General features: G+C 40.4%; 3 non-coding genes across 3 annotated transcripts; all 3 read right to left on the bottom strand.

The window, feature by feature from the left end:
- Positions 1–7,521: 7,521 nt before the first annotated feature.
- On the bottom strand, positions 7,522–7,593 carry TRNAC-GCA (transfer RNA cysteine (anticodon GCA)). Its single transcript has one exon. It is a non-coding gene; the product is annotated as a tRNA-Cys (tRNA).
- Positions 7,594–11,333: 3,740 nt separating this feature from the next.
- On the bottom strand, positions 11,334–11,405 carry TRNAC-GCA (transfer RNA cysteine (anticodon GCA)). The gene has a single exon. It is a non-coding gene; the product is annotated as a tRNA-Cys (tRNA).
- An 882-nt stretch (positions 11,406–12,287) lies between these two features.
- On the bottom strand, positions 12,288–12,359 carry TRNAC-ACA (transfer RNA cysteine (anticodon ACA)). The gene has a single exon. It is a non-coding gene; the product is annotated as a tRNA-Cys (tRNA).
- Between the last annotated feature and the right edge of the window lie 3,088 nt (positions 12,360–15,447).

The raw sequence follows: 15,447 nt of genomic DNA, 5'->3' as shown, positions 1-15,447 counted from the left end.
TCCCGTCAGAATCACCATGTAACACGGCTGTATACCCAGTGCGCAAGGCTAAAGGGGGGTCTTGGCGCTTCATAGAGGATCTCAGGCCCTTGAACAACATAGTAGAAGCAGAATACCCCATAGCCGCAAACCCGGCCACAATATTGTGTGGCATTCCAGCAGAAGCATCACGATTTACAGTGATCGACCTTAAAAATGCTTTTTTCTCAATACCATTGCACCCAGACTCACAAGATCTGACAAGCTTCACTTACAGAAACACAAAGTGGAAACACACCAGATTGCCACAAGGGTATTGCGAATCACCCTCAATTTTCAACAGAGTAATACAGATGGATTTGGGTAACATTGAAGTGGAAAGCACAGTGTTGCAGTATGTCGACGACATAATAATTTGCAGTACAAACGTAAGAACATGCAGAGAGGACTCATTAAAGATGCTGACAATATTGGCTGAAAAAGGTTACAAGGTAGACATGGAAAAGTTACAGTGCTGTCAAGAACAGGTACTTTACATTGGTCAGCTCATATCCCAACATGGAAGGAAGATTGCACCACAAAGAGCACAGGCCATTTCAAACACACCAGTGCCACAAACAGTGAGGGAACTTCAGCAGTTCCTGGGTCTGTGCAACTACTGTAGAGCATGGGTATTTGATTACAGCTCATACAATAAAGGGGAGAAAAAGTTGGGGTGGACAATGGAAATGAAAGAGGCTTTTGATGGATTGAAAGATGCGATATCAACTGCTCCGGTACTGGCATCCCCAGACTATGAGCGACAATTCTTTATATTTTCACATTGCGACTCAGCAGTAATGAAAGCAGTGTTGGCTCAAAAAACAAGCATGGGCTACAAACCAGTAGCATTTTACAGCGGCCACTTAGATCCTGTGATGTTAGGTCATTTCCCTTGCGAACAAGGTCTCGCCGCAGCTGCTTTTGCAGTAGAGAAAGCATCAGCAATCACCATGGGGTGCCCAACTACACTGTTTGTGGAACATGCACTATTTGCGATATTGAATAAACCTAAGTCCACCCTAACCACGCAAAGGGCATCAGGTTATGAGATCATCTTATCCAGAGCTGAACTATCAATTGTTAGATGTAGCACAGTCAACCCTGCAAGGTTCCTAGCAGAAGTAATTGAGGAAGGAGATTATGCCCACGACTGTACGCAAATAACTGAAATGTACTCATGTACTAGAAAGATTGACGAGAACGCACTAGAGGGAGGTGAGCTCCTGTTCATTGATGGGTCATCAACTATCGACCAAAGGGATGGTATGAGGAGGACTGGGGCAGCAGTGGTAAAAATGATGGAGGTACCGGTGTGTGTGGCAATGAAATGTGTACAACTACCACAGCATTATTCCGCTCAAGCAGCAGAATTAATTGCACTGATTTTGGCGTTGAAGGAAAGCTTTGACAAACGAGTGACCATATATTCCGACAGCGCATATGTTACGTCCACTGTCCACTCAGGGCTGTCGAAATGGAGAAGAAGAGGGTTTAGGAGAGCTGATGGCACTCCAGTGCAACATGCCCTCCTATTGGCTGAACTAATTGAAGCAATAAATGACCCCCAAGAATTAGCTTTGGTCAAATGCACCGCACACACCAATGGTGAAGACCACATCTCAAAAGGGAATGCAGCAGCGGACGCACATGCAAAGTATGCTGCATATTTTGGTGAGATATGGAACCCCCCAGAGTCACAGAGAGGGAGAGGGAGGGGAATGGCTAAGGAGATGTTGGTAAGAGAAGGGTACACCCATCTCCCAGCCACACAGATAATGGAGCTACAAGCGGCTGCACCAATGGCAGAAAAAGAAATATGGGTAAAAAGAGGATGCACAATGTCACCAACTGACGCACTATGGCGCCAGGGTGACACTGGAAAGATTGTAATACCACTGGCACTATTGAACACCGCCCTGAGCCAACTACATCACCCAGCCCACACAGGCAAGGAAGTAATTGCAGCACGAATTAGGGAAGACTGGTTCTGCCCCGAGTTAAATTCTCATGTGTCAAATTTTATCAGCAATTGTCTCACATGTCAACAGTTTACGGCCGGTCACACTCTGAAGGTGATAAGAGGTACTATACCCCGGCCAGAGGGACCCTTCCGACATCTCCATATTGACTATGTTGATATGATCAACGTATGTCAAGGAAATAGGTATATGATTGTAGTAGTATGCCCATTCTCGAGGTGGATTGAAGCAGGGCCCTGTTCACACCCAGATGCATTCAGAGCAGCTAAATTCCTAGTGAGGGAGGTCTTCCCCAGGTGGGGAGTGTGCGAGGTACTGCGGTCAGACAATGGCCCACATTTCGCAAATGAAATGTTCCAGCACATCACATCCTTGCTGAACATCAAGCATAAATTTGCATGTGCATACCACCCACAGGCCAACGGTTTATGTGAATGCCTGAATGGCCTATTAAAGGAGGCAATTGCAAAAATACAGCAAACAACAAAGAAGAGTTGGTTGTATTGCCTTCCATTAGCCCTATTTGAGCTAAGGAATAGACCAGGTTCCGACCACCACCTCACCCCTCACGAGGTGGTTACCGGACGTCAAATGCGCCTTCCCCTAACGCCAACATCAAGAGCATTTACCGACCACGAGAGTACTGCAAATGTCCTTGGTGATGAAATGTACCAATATGTGTCTTCTTTGATTACTAGTGTAGTGTTTGTGTCTCAACAGCTCGAGCGCACGCGGGGCGGGTCTAACAGCGATCAACAAGAAGACGTGGATAAAGAATTGGAAAAGGAAAGACTGTGCAAAGTTGCTAAAGGTGACCACGTACTACTTCGCAATTTCAACAGAAAGTGGAACAGCCCACGCTTCACTGGCCCCCATCTGGTAGAGGAGGTATCAATGAGAGCAGTAAAGCTACAGGACAAACGTGCCTGGAACCACCTACACGACGTAAAGATCTACAAACTCCAGACCCGCCCCAGCGCCACCGACAGGGCCACTGGAAGAACAACAACAGCGTCACCAACGGAGGAAGAGATTTCTACCACAACTAACGGCCTAAGTGTCCCCATACACTGCCACCCCTCAGATTCCCCAGAGACAACTACTAGAAAAAAAAGGGGTGATCCCCATACCGCCCACCCCATGGTTACACGATTAAAGAGTAAAGAGACTTCCGCCAGTTGAGCCCCAAACCCTCTGCCCATTGACCCCCTACCCACTGTAGTAATAACTGAACTGAAGGACATTGTCTTACACATATACACATGTAAACACCTGAATGTTCTCTTTCTTTTCTCTCACACATGCAGGTACAGCGTATTATTGTACTACTAAGAAAGTAGATAACTAACCAATTCACTGCCCATGAGTAGATGGTACCCTCAGACGATAATTACCTGGAAGAATTGTCACACCAATTTGTATATGAAATAAAAAGGCCAACGTACCTGAAAAGAAGGAGGGTACGTGTCTACTACACAGCATTCCTCTTGGCCATAGAACATTCAATGCCCCACCTCCAACCATACTTGCCTGCCCTAAGAGATAGATCGCTTAGATTGGCGTGGGAACAGCTCTTCGCCTGGGCACTGAATGACTACTTGATAGGGAGAGCTTAAAAACGACAACTAACACTAATAACAAGCATATTAAGAATTTTCAGGCGGGCAACTGTAACGTCGCAAGAATAAGCTGCCGGACTGCAGCAAGGTAAGAGCAAAATGCCGGTGAAATTAGCATTTGTAATAAAATTGATAGGGATTTTAATGATCACCGGGTTCTTGGCTGCCTCTGTATGGCAGTACAGCTATGCTATCAATATTATTGCTGTACCCAAACCTAATACACCCCCACCCCCAGCTGCAACAGGTGTTACGTCAGGTGGTACTAGTAAAATCCCACACAAGGAAAATAGAGTTAAACGCAGCACATACTCAGATAATAAAGGTATTGACAACTACATACAAGATTCAGCACACATCTCAAACAACATATGGTACCAACACATGACCCACATAGGTAAGCAGACAACAGAAGACAGCTGCTACGTTTGCTCATTGATCCCATACGCCATGAGCGCTTCTCGAACATTTGTTGCCACGGAGATAGATGAAAAAATAGCACGATGTATAATATACCTGGCACTGTTCCAGATGAAAGGAAGATTTCAAGGGACAGTGGTGAAACTGGTGTGGAAAACACGAGATACATATCCATATGAAAACAACTTCATCAAGACTTATTTGAGTTACCACAAGAGCAGTTTATATGCTGAAGGATTCAGATACATAACAAGTGGTCCTGAAAAAGGTGAAACAAAGAAAGTAACACTACAGTACCTACCATGTGATTGGTACGCCTCTGAAGTCCCTGGTAAAAACGGATGTTGGGAAAGACCACTGATGATAATAACAGGGAAGGTGTACATGAACAACAAATGGGACATAGGAGTGGTTGGCAGCAACATGGTAACAAGAGAAAATATTTCAACTATTGATGGACACAACCATAGATGTTGGATGACTTGGGTCAAGTACGTAACCATGCTCACTTGGATGGAGAAGGATGAAGACCCAATAACAATACTGCCGCTAACTGCGCCTAAGGTATGCTACCAACATAAAGGAGAGGTGGACGTAGGATACAACACCAACTGTGAAAGCGTGATGGAGTTACCTGAGGGGGGAGCAGGAACAGCAGTAGTAATGGACCATTACTGGGCCTGTGGAGACAAGGCGTACCACACACTGCCCCCTTTGTGGAATGGTATATGCACAATGGTGCACGTTAATGTACCATCACTAGTGGTGCCCCAGAAACATGTGAATATGGCGAATTTCCCCAAGATGGATGAAGGGAACAAAAGGAAGAAGAGATCTGCACAGCCTCGGAAAGGGCCAGAGAACCGACGCAACGGCAACAACACTGTCCTCAACAGAAGGAAAAGACAAGGAGAACCTCTGACAGGAAATTACCTGTGGGGAAGGTCGGAAACAGCACTCACCTCAATTCCGCCGGAACACAGACTATTCAGCAGAGCAGCTATGTTCTTCTCCTCAATAATACATCCTGGACTGCAGGCCTACGCAAACGCAAAATGGCTCCAGATAACTAGGTGGGAACTAATGATGACAATTAACTCTACAGTAAATGATTCAACGCAATAAAAGAGGAATTGCGAGCAGTAAGAATGGTTGCACTACAGAACAGATATGTACTGGACCTCCTCACAGCAATGGAAGGAGGAGTTTGCGCAAAGATAGGACAATCATGCTGCACATTCATTCCTGCTAACGATGCTGACAATGGTACACTGACAGAAGCAGTTTTACAATTGGCCCAGATGCACTCAAAAATGATGGATGAAAGTAAAGGTGTGAAAAAGGATGAGAGCTGGTTTTCAATATTATGGTCATGGATGCCATCGTGGCTGTCAGATGGACTGAAGATTATAGTTGGATGGATGTACTATTTTGGCTGGAGCTACACTGATCATAATAAGATTTTGGAAGGCCCGGAAGGCACGCACCACAGACGAGATGATCGAAATGGTTGGTATACACCTCTTGATGCCAACAGATGACGGCCAACACACAGGCACAATCATAAAAGAGAGAGAGAAGTTGCACAACCAGATCATCACCAACCACCTGGACCCACCATCTGTGAAGCTCGAAAACCCAAGAAACCCAAGGAGCTACATAGGGAAATGGGTATACTGCACTCCTGGAGGAACCTGTGAATATATGTATTGGTCATTTGAAGACCATGTTAACCACTATGGACATTTGGGAGTAATAACTAAAATATGGAAAGTAAGAGGAGATAAAGAAAAGGATATGTTTGTGGTCGATAAGTCGACCAGAGGGGGGACTGAAGTGGGAGAATGGAAGAACAGGCTCCCGCCCTTCCCCTCTCGCGCTTGGCCTAGAGGATCACGGCCTAGACACCCGCCACGAGAGGAGTTTGCCTATCTACCAGACGACCAAATACCCTGGTACAGGAACATACGGATGTGCCCACCTACCTGCCCAGCAGCCCGCCCTGTCCATGCCGAGACCTGCGGCACGGATCAACTCGACTAAACCTACACGTCGTTAGAGATGCCATGACGACCTAGCCAACGGTCAGCACACCTGTGCAAACATGCACACCGGACACTCCCACACCAATCCACACGAAGAACATACTCAGTGCTATGACGTAGGTGACAGACATACCCACGGACGTGCATCTTTATTATTTTCCACATAGGCTCTCAAAATGCAGAAAGACGCATAATGAACTTATCTAAAAAGGCTTGCTCACGCTTCTTCTAAGAACCATGTACCATAATGAAGAATATAACGGAGACACGATACTGAGGATAGAGCAATATGATACCGTAACCTAAAGCGCTCTGCATCAAACGGTTCCACCTATGCACCAGGCCCAAGAAGGCCGCAAGCAAAAGCTTCCATGAACATTGAATGAGCAAGAGCTCGGTTGCTGACCCTGCAATATGAGCCCGGCGAAAGCACACCGCCAAGGGCACGATGTTGCAATCTCGCACGCCACAAGCCGACGCCAAGGTCGCACCTGCGAGCGGACCAATCAGAACATGGGGCTCTTATCACTGACGCCATTAACATTGACCAATCCTCAGAGGTCTTCATGTAACAATTTTCATGTATCAAATTGAAGGCACAGCCCAGGTATACCACCTGACTAACCCTCAACCACTAACACCGTTCTATTAAACATACCACTCGAGTAACCAATCCAGAGTGGAAATAGGTTTTTTGCTAAACACTCCAAGGTGACGCAAGTAGCGCGTCAGAATAAGGTAAAAAGGGCCTGCGAGCCCCACAATTGTGTGTGTCAGGACGGACGCGTACGCTCCTTGACCCATCCCTGCCGTTTTGTCTAATAAACAGCAGAGTCACCTTGCTTCTTGCGTGTGTCTCATACTCTATCTCTTTTGGGATATACGGGAGGAGTTGGGGCCTCCCTGCCCGGAGGTCTGCGGACGGCCTGGCCGACCCCGGCAGAATTTCCCCCCGACAAGTGTATAAGGTTATGAAACAGGGACTTCTTGAACTACACTCCTACGCTCTACCACTGACATAAACCCTTCAATGTTGAAAACTGCCCTTTTTTAAAAAGGTGATAGAGTGGGTGACTCTATGGAACTTGGAGAACTAATGACATCAGTGCACTTCTGGTCAGCTGTACAAATTAATACATTTCATTAAGGGCATATTATTGGTTTCCACCACAGTTTTAAAACATTCATATGAGCTTCCAGTGGACTATTTCAAACTGATAATATCACCAGTAGAACTTGGGTGAATGTAAAACACAGCTTGTATCATACGAAGAAATCCTAAACAGCTTAATGGTGTTTACCCTATGTTTCAGGTGATGATCAGGAGTATTTCAAATGTAGAAATGTGTTGCTCATTACATAAAATGCTAAGATTGTAAATGTTGACTTTAATTTATTTACTTAAAAAAATATTTCTACAGGTAAAACCGGAGGACAAGAGGGCACCCAGATTTGAACTAGGGACCTCTTGATCTGCAATCAAATGCTCTACCATTGAGCTATACCCCCAGTTCTGAAAAATCACCTTTATTAATTCAGTAATATGTACAAAGTACAAGCAACATGCAATCACCATCAAAGGAATGCATTTTCAGCCACCAAACCCTCCTTATAAGTATATGGGGTGGGAAGGATGTCCTTTATCTGCCTTGGTAAAATACAGTGAGGTTTCCATTGCAAGAATTCATACATTTCATATCACATGTAGATCTTGGAACATGGAAAAAAAATCTTTTGTCAAATGCACAAATTCTGCAAAATGTAACTGCTTCTCTACTGCAGTTTGTTGATTTTGTGCCAAGAGCATATTTAAACCCAATCGTTCATTGTTTTGTATATGAAATGATGATATACCCTATTGTTTCTTACAGTGCATTGGGTTGAAAAACATGTTAACAGGATCTATTGAAGAGGGTATATGGTTATGAAACAGGGACTTCTTGAACTACACTCCTACGCTCTACCACTGAAATAAACCCTTCAATGTTGAAAACTGCCCTTTTTTAAAAAGGTGATAGAGTGGGTGACTCGATGGAACTTGTAGAACTAATGACATCAGTGCACTTCTGGTCAGCTGTACAAATTAATACATTTCATTAAGGGCATATTATTGGTTTCCACCACAGTTTTAAAACATTCATATGAGCTTCCAGTGGACTATTTCAAACTGATAATATCACCAGTAGAACTTGGGTGAATGTAAAACACAGCTTGTATCATATGAAGAAATCCTAAACAGCTTAATGGTGTTTACCCTATGTTTCAGGTGATGATCAGGAGTATTTCAAATGTAGAAATGTGTTGCTAATTACATAAAATGCTAAGATTGTAAATGTTTACTTCATTTTTTTTAGTTAAAAAAATATTTCTACAGGTAAAACAGTTGGACACGGGGGCACCCAGATTTGAACTAGGGACCTTTTGATCTGCAGTGAAATCCTCTACCCCTGAGCTATACCCCCATTTCTGAAATGTGCTCCTTTATTTATTCAGTAATACGTACAAAGTGGAAGCAACATGCAATCACCATCAAAGAAATGCATTTTCAGCCACCAAACCCTCCTTATAAGTATAAAGGGTACAAAAGGTGTCTTTTATCTGCCTTGGTAAAATACAGTGAGGTTTCCATTGCAAGAATTCATGCATTTCATATCACATGTAGATCTTGGAACATGGAAAAAAAATCTTTTGTCAAATGCACAAATTCTGCAAAATGTAACTGCTTCTCTACTGCAGTTTGTTGATTTTGTGCTAAGAGCATATTTAAACCCAATCGTTCATTGTTTTGTATATGAAATGATGATATACCCTATTGTTTCTTACAGTGCATTGGGTTGAAAAACATGTTAACAGGATCTATTGAAGAGGGTATATGGTTATGAAACAGGGACTTCTTGAACTACACTCCTACGCTCTACCACTGACATAAACCCTTCAATGATGAAAACTGCCCTTTTTTAAAAAGGTGATAGAGTGGGTGACTCTTTGGAACTTGTAGAACTAATGACATCAGTGCACTTCTGGTCAGCTGTACAAATTAATACATTTCATTAAGGGCATATTATTGGTTTCCACCACAGTTTTATAACATTCATATGAGCTTCCAATGGACTATTTCAAACTGATCATATCACCAGTAGAACTTGGGTGAATGTAAAACACAGCTTGTATCATATGAAGAAATCCTAAACAGCTTAATGGTGTTTACCCTATGTTTCTGGTGATGATCAGGAGTATTTCAAATGTAGAAATGTGTTGCTCATTACATAAAATGCTAAGATTGTAAATGTTTACTTCAATTGATTTAGTTAAAAAATATTTCTACAGGTAAAACAGTTGGACAAGGGGGCACCCAGATTTGAACTAGGGACCTTTTGATCTGCAGTGAAATCCTCTACCCCTGAGCTATACCCCCATTTCTGAAATGTTCACCTTTATTCATTCAGAAAATATGTACAAAGTGGAAGCAACAAGCAATCACCATCAAAGCAATGCATTTTCAGCCACCAAACCTTCCTTATAAGTATAAGGGGCACGAAAGATGTCCTTTATCTGCCTTGGTAAAATACAGTGAGGTTTCCATTGCAAGAATTCATACATTTCATATCACATGTAGATCTTGGAACATGGAAAAAAACTTTTCTCAAATGCACAAATTCTGCAAAACGTAACTGCTTCTCTATTGCAGTTTGTTGATTTTGTGCTAAGAGCATAGTTAAACCCAATTGTTCATTGTTTTTTATATGAAATGATGATATATCCTTTTGTTTCTTACAGTACATTGGGTTGAAAAACATTTTAACAGGATCTATTGACAAGGGTATATGGTTATGAAACAGGGACTTCTTGAATTGCACTCCTACGCTCTACCACTGAGTTAAACCCTTGAATGCTGAAAACTGCCCTTTTTTAAAAAGGTGATAGAGTGGGTGACTGTATGGAACGTGTAGAACTAATGACATCAGTGCACTTCTGGTCAGCTGTACAAATTAATACATTTAATTAAGGGCATATTATTGGTTTCCACCACAGTTTTATAACATTCATATGAGCTTCCAATGGACTATTGCAAACTGATAATATCACCAGTAGAACTTGGGTGAATGTAAAACACTGCTTGTATCATATGAAGAAATCCTAAACAGCTTAATGGTGTTTACCCTATGTTTCAGGTGATGATCAGGAGTATTTCAAATGTAGAAATGTGTTGCTCATTACATAAAATGCTAAGATTGTAAATGTTTACTTCAATTTATTTAGTTAAAAAAATATTTCTACAGGTAAAACAGTTGGACAAGGGGGCACCCAGATTTGAACTAGAGACCTTTTGATCTGCAGTGAAATCCTCGACCCCTGAGCTATACCCCCATTTCTGAAATATTCACCTTTATTTATTCAGTAATATGTACAAAGTGGAAGCAACATGCAATCACCATCTAAGCAATGCATTTTCAGCCACCATACCTTCCTTATAAGTATATGGGGTACAAAAGATGTCCTTTATCTGCCTTGGTAAAATACAGTGAGGTTTCCATTGCATTAATTCATACATTTCATATCACATGTAGATCTTGGAACATGGAAAAAAAACTTTTGTCAAATGCACAAATTCTGCAAAACGTAACTGCTTCTCTACTGCAGTTTGTTGATTTTGTGCTAAGAGCATAGTTAAACCCAATTGTTCATTGTTTTTTATATGAAATGATGATATATCCTTTTGTTTCTTACAGTGCATTGGGTTGAAAAACATTTTAACAGGATCTATTGACGAGGGTATATGGTTATGAAACAGGGACTTCTTGAACTGCACTCCTCTGCTCTAACACTGAGTTAAACCCTTGAATGCTGAAAACTGCCCTTTTTTAAAAAGGTGATAGAGTGGGTGACTCTATGGAACTTGTAGAACTAATGACATCAGTGCACTTCTGGTCAGCTGTACAAATTAATACATTTCATTAAGGGCATATTATTGGTTTCCACCACAGTTTTAAAACATTCATATGAGATTCCAATGGACTATTTCAAACTGATAATATCACCAGTAGAACTTGGGTGAATGTAAAACACAGCTTGTATCATACGAAGAAATCCTAAACAGCTTAATGGTGTTTACCCTATGTTTTAGGTGATGATCAGGAGTATTTCAAATGTAGAAATGTGTTGCTCATTACATAAAATGCTAAGATTGTAAATGTTTACTTTAATTTATTTACTTAAAAAAATATTTCTACAGGTAAAACCGGAGAACAAGAGGGCACCCAGATTTGAACTAGGGACCTCTTGATCTGCAATCAAATGCTCTACCATTGAGCTATACCCCCAGTTCTGAAAAGATCACCTTTATTATTTCAGTAATATGTACAAAGTACAAGCAACATGCAATCACCATCAAAGGAATGCATTTTCAGCCACCAAACCCTCCTTATAAGTATATGGGGTGGGTAGGATGTCCTTTATCTCCCTTGGTAAAATACAGTGAGGTTTCCATTGCAAGAATTCATACATTTCATATCACATGTAGATCTTGGAACATGGAAAAAAAATCTTTTGTCAAATGCACAAATTCTGCAAAATGTAACTGCTTCTCTACTGCAGTTTGTTGATTTTGTGCTAAGAGCATATTTAAACCCAATCGTTCATTGTTTTGTATATGAAATGATGATATACCCTATTGTTTCTTACATTGCATTGGGTTGAAAAACATGTTAACAGGATCTATTGAAGAGGGTATATGGTTATGAAACAGGGACTTCTTGAACTACACTCCTACGCTCTACCACTGACATAAACCCTTCAATGTTGAAAACTGCCCTTTTTTAAAAAGGTGATAGAGTGGGTGACTCGATGGAACTTGTAGAACTAATGACATCAGTGCACTTCTGGTCAGCTGTACAAATTAATACATTTCATTAAGGGCATATTATTGGTTTCCACCACAGTTTTAAAACATTCATATGAGCTTCCAGTGGACTATTTCAAACTGATAATATCACCAGTAGAACTTGGGCGAATGTAAAACACAGCTTGTATCATATGAAGAAATCCTAAACAGCTTAATGGTGTTTACCCTATGTTTCAGGTGATGATCAGGAGTATTTCAAATGTAGAAATGTGTTGCTAATTACATAAAATGCTAAGATTGTAAATGTTTACTTCATTTTTTTTAGTTAAAAAAATATTTCTACAGGTAAAACAGTTGGACAAGGGGGCACCCAGATTTGAACTAGGGACCTTTTGATCTGTAGTGAAATCCTCTACCCCTGAGCTATACCCCCATTTCTGAAATGTTCTCCTTTATTTATTCAGTAATACGTACAAAGTGGAAGCAACATGCAATCACCATCAAAGAAATGCATTTTCAGCCACCAAACCCTCCTTATAAGTATAAAGGGTACAAAAGGTGTCTTTTATTTCCTTGGTAAAATACAGTGAGGTTTCCATTGCAAGAATTCATGCATTTCATATCACATGTAGATCTTGGAACATGGAAAAAAAATCTTTTGTCAAATGCACAAATTCTGCAAAATGTAACTGCTTCTCTACTGCAGTTTGTTGATTCTGTGCTAAGAGCATAGTTAAACCCAATTGTTCAGTGTTTTGTAAATGAAATGATGATATATCCTATTGTCTCTTACAGTGCATTGGGTTGAAATACATTTTAACAGGATCTATTGAAGAGGGTATATGGTTATGAAACAGGGACTTCTTGAACTACACTCCTACGCTCTACCACTGACATAAACCCTTCAATGATGAAAACTGCCCTTTTTTAAAAAGGTGATAGAGTGGGTGACTCTATGGAACTTGTAGAACTAATGACATCAGTGCACTTCTGGTCAGCTGTACAAATTAATACATTTCATTAAGGGCATATTATTGGTTTCCACCACAGTTTTATAACATTCATATGAGCTTCCAATGGACTATTTCAAACTGATCATATCACCAGTAGAACTTGGGTGAATGTAAAACACAGCTTGTATCATATGAAGAAATCCTAAACAGCTTAATGGTGTTTACCCTATGTTTCTGGTGATGATCAGGAGTATTTCAAATGTAGAAATGTGTTGCTCATTACATAAAATGCTAAGATTGTAAATGTTTACTTCAATTGATTTAGTTAAAAAAATATTTCTACAGGTAAAACAGTTGGACAAGGGGGCACCCAGATTTGAACTAGGGACCTTTTGATCTGCAGTGAAATCCTCTACCCCTGAGCTATACCCCCATTTCTGAAATGTTCCCCTTTATTCATTCAGAAAATATGTACAAAGTGGAAGCAACAAGCAATCACCATCAAAGCAATGCATTTTCAGCCACCAAACCATCCTTATAAGTATAAGGGGCACAAAAGATGTCCTTTATCTGCCTTGGTAAAATACAGTGAGGTTTCCATTGCAAGAATTCATACATTTCATATCACATGTAGATCTTGGAACATGGAAAAAAAACTTTTCTCAAATGCACAAATTCTGCAAAACGTAACTGCTTCTCTATTGCAGTTTGTTGATTTTGTGCTAAGAGCATAGTTAAACCCAATTGTTCATTGTTTTTTATATGAAATGATGATATATCCTTTTGTTTCTTACAGTACATTGGGTTGAAAAACATTTTAACAGGATCTATTGACAAGGGTATATGGTTATGAAACAGGGACTTCTTGAATTGCACTCCTACACTCTACCACTGAGTTAAACCCTTGAATGCTGAAAACTGCCCTTTTTTAAAAAGGTGATAGAGTGGGTGACTGTATGGAACATGTAGAACTAATGACATCAGTGCACTTCTGGTCAGCTGTACAAATTAATACATTTCATTAAGGGCATATTATTGGTTTCCACCAGAGTTTTATAACATTCATATGAGCTTCCAATGGACTATTGCAAACTGATAATATCACCAGTAGAACTTGGGTGAATGTAAAACACAGCTTGTATCATATGAAGAAATCCTAAACAGCTTAATGGTGTTTACCCTATGTTTCAGGTGATGATCAGGAGTATTTCAAATGTAGAAATGTGTTGCTCATTACATAAAATGCTAAGATTGTAAATGTTTACTTCAATGTATTTAGTTAAAAAAATATTTCTACAGGTAACACAGTTGGACAAGGGGGCACCCAGATTTGAACTAGAGACCTTTTGATCTGCAGTGAAATCCTCTACCCCTGAGCTATACCCCAATTTTTGAAATGTTCCCCTTTATTTATTCAGTAATATGTACAAAGTGGAAGCAACATGCAATCACCATCTAAGCAATGCATTTTCATCCACCAAACCCTCCTTATAAGTATAAGGGGTACAAAAGATGTCCTTTATCTGCCTTGGTAAAATACAGTGAGGTTTCCATTGCAAGAATTCATACATTTCGTAACACATGTAGAGCTTGGAACATGGAAAAAAAACTTTTGTCAAATGCACAAATTCTGCAAAACGTAACTGCTTCTCTACTGCAGTTTGTTGATTTTGTGCTAAGAGCATAGTTAAACCCAATTGTTCATTGTTTTTTTATATGAAATGATGATATATCCTTTTGTTTCTTACAGTGCATTGGGTTGAAAAACATTTTAACAGGATCTATTGACGAGGGTATATGGTTATGAAACAGGGACTTCTTGAACTGCACTCCTCTCCTCTACCACTGAGTTAAACCCTTGAATGCTGAAAACTGCCCTTTTTTAAAAAGGTGATAGAGTGGGTGACTCTATGGAACTTGTAGAACTAATGACATCAGTGCACTTCTGGTCAGCTGTACAAATTAATACATTTCATTAAGGGCAAATTATTGGTTTCCACCACAGTTTTATAACATTCATACGAGCTTCCAATGGACTATTTCAAACTGATCATATCACCAGTAGAACTTGGGTGAATGTGAAACACAGCTTGTATCATATGAAGAAATCCTAAACAGCTTAATGGTGTTTACCCTATGTTTCAGGTGATGATCAGGAGTATTTCAAATGCAGAAATGTGTTGCTCATTACATAAAATGCTAAGATTGTAAATGTTTACTTCAATTTATTTAATTAAAAAAATATTTCTACAGGTAAAACAGTTGGACAAGGGGGGACCCAGATTTGAACTGGGGACCTTTCAATCTGCAGTGAAATGCTCTACCTCTGAGCTATACCCCCATTTCTGAAATTTTCACCTTTATTTATTCAGTAATATGTACAAAATGGAAGCAACATGCAATCATCATCAAATCAATGCATTTTCAGCCACCAAACCCTCCTTATAAGTATATGAGCTATGAAGGATGTCCTTTATCTGCCTTGGTAAAATACAGTGAGGTTTCCATTGCAAGAATTCATACATTTCGTATCACATGTAGATCTTGGAACATGGAAAAAAAATATTT

Source organism: Ambystoma mexicanum, chromosome 4q (assembly GCF_040938575.1).
Source record: "Ambystoma mexicanum isolate Mex_15411 chromosome 4q, UKY_AmexF1_1, whole genome shotgun sequence".
Taxonomy (NCBI): domain Eukaryota; kingdom Metazoa; phylum Chordata; class Amphibia; order Caudata; family Ambystomatidae; genus Ambystoma; species Ambystoma mexicanum.
The sequence above is the reverse complement of the archived record's forward strand: the minus strand, read 5'-3'. Positions and strand labels throughout refer to the sequence as shown.